The sequence below is a fragment of the Piliocolobus tephrosceles genome, chromosome 3, assembly GCF_002776525.5.
Source record: "Piliocolobus tephrosceles isolate RC106 chromosome 3, ASM277652v3, whole genome shotgun sequence".
In the NCBI taxonomy this organism is placed as follows: Eukaryota; Metazoa; Chordata; class Mammalia; order Primates; family Cercopithecidae; genus Piliocolobus; species Piliocolobus tephrosceles.
In genome coordinates, this window is record NC_045436.1 from 113,436,611 (window position 1) to 113,441,722 (window position 5,112).

Below are 5,112 nucleotides of genomic sequence, written 5' to 3' on the forward strand. Positions count from 1 at the left end.
CACATGAAAGCTCTTTAAAGGGCTGATCAGGGACAGGAAAAAAAAAACAACCTATGGAAAATATGACAATACTGCCTTATAACAACATTGATTTAAAAGAGTTATGTGGGGCTGAGCACAGTGGCCCACACCTATAATCCCGGCACTTTGGGAGGCTGAAGTGGGTGGATCACTTGAGGTCAGGAGCTCGAGACCAGTCTGGCCAGTATGGTAAGACCCCATCTCTACTAAAATTACAAAAATTAGCTGGGCGTCATGGCATGCGCCTGTAGTCCCAGTTACATGGGAGGCTGAGGCAGGAAAATTGCTCGAACCCAGGAGGCGGAGGTTGCAGTGAGGCGAGATCATGCCACTGCACTCCAGCCTGGACGACAGAGTGAGACTCTGTCCAAAAAAAAAAAAAAAAAAAGGGGGTTATGTAGAATTCAATCTATTTCCCAATCCTCAAGAGTAACACTATTCCAATGAGGTGTATACCCAGGAAGCCAACATGTGTTCTTTTCTATCCCTAAAATTGTGTGTTTAAATATTATAAAGCCTCAAGTAGTTATGATGGAGAACTAAACACTGAACGAATTATTTAAGGGTCCTGGAAACTTGGACTGGAGGCATTACGCAGCATGGAGTCTCTAAGAAGGTTGAGAGTAGAACGAAGAGCATCAGCCTGTACACTTGATGTACACTTTAGAGGCCAAACAGGTGTGATATTTGTGCAGACAACAGCTGCTAATGGTCGACATGCATTCTCACAAGGGCCTTCACCTGAGAGGCAGCAGGACCCTGGAAGGAGCTGAGATCCTGGATTCTGAGATATCCTGGTTAGAATCAGGGGCCCACTACTTATTAACTGTGTGACCCTGGTTAAAGTATAATACTTAACCTCCCAGTGCATCAGTTTCCCCATTCCAGATTGTTGCAAGGAGCAGGTTCAGCATAGGCCTTGGTGCAGAGAAAGTCCTCAATGTTTGTCTCAGACCCTCCCTAACCACTTACCTCTGCTATATCTTCCTTGCAGCAGATGGATCCCACATCTCATACAGAGAGAAATGTTTTCAGCACTGAAAAAAACATGTTGGAGAAATGAGACTAAAAGCCTTCCTGATCAGTTCTCAATATCTGTATTTTATAATCCTAGTCCAGGCCATCATTGTCTGTTTCCTGGGCTACCTCAGTAGCCTCCTGTTTTCCCTGTTGGCTCTTCTCAACATTTCTCTTGCTTCCCAAACTTCCGTGACAACCAAATAATCTTTTTAAAAAATAACTTACAGAATGCTGCCACCTTGCTTAAAATCCTACAGCTTAGAATTAAGTCAAAACATACCATGAGCTGGCCTCACATGAGCTGGGCTCTGCCTGCTTCTCTGATCATGCTCCCTCTACCCTCCCCTCCTTTGTTGAGTCTCAGCATCACCTTTTTTCTGTATGTCTCTTGGGCACACCGAATTCACTGCCTTCTGGGGTTTTTGTTCCCTGTGGTTTTTTGTTCCCTGGATTGTACTATATCGACTTGGTTAGTCTTAGAACTACATTTCCCAGAATCTCCTTCCCTGTGTGGTTGTAGGTTATAGTTGGCTAAAGAAGAACTCATGTGAGATTTGGAAATCAAAAGTGAAGGAGTGACCCTTAATCTTGATTAGACATGTTGACAGACACACTGGTAAGCCAGTGGATCCCAGCTTGTCCTTGCTCTTTTCCTCCACGTTCAGCTTATGCTCAGGACTGCTGGCCTCATGATCAGTGATGGTCCCAGGTCCCCCACCCAGATATTTGGCAGTGAACCCACAGAGGTGGTAGTTACACAGAAGCAACAGCTCCCATAGACCTTAGCAGCCCCAATTTGGTGCTGAACAGGCTTAACTTCTTGGATTTTCTCACAGGCTCTATTTGTCCAACTGTCCCAGTGCTTCTGATGGACCAGTCACTGATTCTTCCTCTGATCCCCTGACTTTCCCGTCCAGATGTTCACTCCCTGAGATCCTCCCTCATCTGTGAGATCTGAATCCTATAGTAAATTTTTATCCTCATAATACTCATACTGGCTCTGCTTCGCCTACACACACTTCTGTGCATGGCGGTTCTTACCTCAACACTTCAGTTCCAATTTAAATGTCACTTCACAGAGTCCCCTTCTCTTATCACCCTTGGTAAAATAGCCACTCTTTCCCGGACTCTCTCTTTGGCAGTGGTAGTGGTTCCCACAGTGGGGTGTGTGTACCTTATGGAGTTGATGGAAATAATTAGGACTTAGTTTTTGTCTAAAAAATAAGAAAGAACTGAAAATTGACTGTAAATCATTTGTCATGTGCTAATTTCCTGAGGAAAAGGTGAGACCTGCACAACTGAGGGGCTGGCATGTGCCCTCACTCAGTCATTCACCTTCTGCAGATTGCAACATGTGTTTCCATTTACATGCATGTAGTTAAGGAGATTTAAGGATTACAAGATAGAGTGCTAAGCCAACCTTCACTGAATGGGCAAGTGGCTCTAAAAGACTCCTGCTAAGAATATCCTGTAGAAGATCATATTAATCATGCTAATATAAAGTAACAAGAGAATAAAACATACATATATGGGATGGCTGTTCTAATTTAAACTAGAAGGGTACAAAATTTTAAAAATCTGGTGGCTATAGTCTGTTTCATTTTCTTTTATCATGATTAGACACAATGATCAAACCATCACAATCTGAAATTACCTTTTCAAAAAGTATGTGTGCTTATTTCTTCCCTCCTACCCTACCACATGTACAAATTTCGGTTCCATGACCATGGAAACTTTATCTTCCCCGCTACTGCATGCCTAGAGCAGTGCCTGACACTTAGGAAGCTCCTAACATGTATTTTTTAGTTGATTGACATATGCTTCACCCTAAATTTTCATTTAGGCCTTTTCCAAATCGATTTCAACTACTCTTGTCAGGTTCATCTCATGCTCATTTCTGCCCTCAGCTTTGCTCATTCTTTTATTCACCCTGTCCTACTTTCCACCCCTCATCTGACTCCCACCCACACATGATTCAAGTCCCACTTTTCCCATGACTCCATCCCAGAATGCTTCTGGCCACACCGATATCCACCTCCATGCCCTGTCATAAAATGACTTTAACTATTAAGGATTGTTCTATGATTAAAACCTTCAATCATTTTGCTATACTAGAAAGCAGTCTGTACCTGAACAAAGTTTATACATTTCAGCAATGGATAACAGACTTAGACATATTTAATCTGTGAACTATACTTATGAATTTAAATGCTAGTGGCCAGGTACCATGGCTCAAGCCTGTAATCCCAGCTAAGGTGGCTGGATCACTTGGGGTCAGGAGTTTGAGACCAGCCTGGCCAACATGGTGAAACCCTGTCTCTACTCAAAATACAAAAATTAGCTGGACATGGTGGCACATGCCAGTAATCTCCACTACTCGAGAGACTGAGGCACAAGAATCGCTTGAACCCAGGAGGCGGAGGTTGCAGTGAGCTGAGATCGTGCCACTGCTCTCCAGTCTGGGCAACAGAGTGAGACTCTGTCTCAAAATAAAATAAAATAAATAAATAAATAAATAAGTACTAGTGATCTCTAGGTCAGTTAACTGGGAGAAAGCTATTTGTAGTTTATATATCCTTACTGAGAAACTGAAAAGTTGCCTTCTTATTGGAAAGGAAGATAAAGAGAGACTACAATCACAGATATTTTAGGTACTAACTCGTTTTTGGCCTATATAGACAGAAGATGAAATTAAATGAGAAAGAAAAACAGGCAACACTTCTTAATAGGGAGTGGAATTAGCTCCCAAGTTATCACAAACCAAGAAGTCACCTGAGGCATTTGGATATCCACATTGGTTTAAAGTTCTCAGGAGGGAACTTTAAACTTTTGACCCTACATTTTAAGGAGATAAATAAATCACAAAGGAACAGTCTAATCTAAGTCCATTAATAAGATTATGAACTGGGGCAAATCGACAAAAGATAGGAGGGAAAGGTGTCAAGTTATACATAACTAGTTGCTTTCTTTAAAAGTCTGCTATACAGATAAAAAAAAAAACTCTTCCTTTAGATATAATATACTGTTTCAAGTCAACTGTTTTAATAAAGAATTTGTTTTGCTCAAAGCAAAAAAGAAGGAATGACTTGCTGGTATCTCCATCTCCAGAGAACTAAGTCTCGGCCTCTGCCTTCTGGTAGAGTGTACGACTAAGTAGGTACAGCCATCTATCACCAGCTTTCTTTAACCATTGGAGTAGACAACCTGCCTTTCCTCTGGAATGAGGAACTAAAAGTCACAATCTAGTAGGTAAGAGGATAAATGTCAAAATAAACTATATAACCGAGAGGAATAAAATGTGCTGCTTAGAAAAAGAAATGCCAGCAATCACTTCTGCAATACTGAAAGCCTCAGAAATTATCTCAGGGCAGATGTCTCTCTTTTGTATGGAGCCTTTGACCAGGGAGAGAGGGGCCTAGGAGTTTTGATGGTATGGAAGTTAAAGCAAAACTAGCTAAATTTCTCTGAATAATGGGGAAACAGGAATGATCTCTGGCAGCTAGGGAGAATGTTGGGGATCTTGGATCAGCAAAAAGAGAGGCAGTGGAGGGGGACAAGAAGCGAGGGCCTGTACCAATGACAAAAATCTATCAATCCTGATGTATTTGTCCGGAGGCAAGGCCAAAAGTTTTCACTGTGCACAGGGGCAAAGAAATAGCATGGGCTTGTGGGGAAAACTCATAATAAAGCTGTAAAAGAGAGAGAGGAGAAAGAAAATACAATAAAAGGCCAGGTGCGGTGGCTCACGCCTGTAATCTCAGCACTTTGGGAGGCTAAGGCAGACGGATCACAAAGTCAGGAGACAGAGATCATCCTGGCCAACATGGTGAAACCCCGTCACTACTAAAACTACAAAAATTAGCCGGGCGTGGTGGCGTGTGCCTGTATGACTCCCAGCCACTCGGGAGACTGAGGCAAGAGAATTGCTTGAACCAGAGAGCTGGAGGTTGCAGTGAGCCGAGATCGTGCCACTGCACTCCAGTCTGAGAGAGAGAGAGAGAGAGAAGAAAGAAAAGAAAGAAAGAGAAAGAAAGAAAGAAAGAAAGAAAGAAAGAAAGAAAGAAAGAAAGA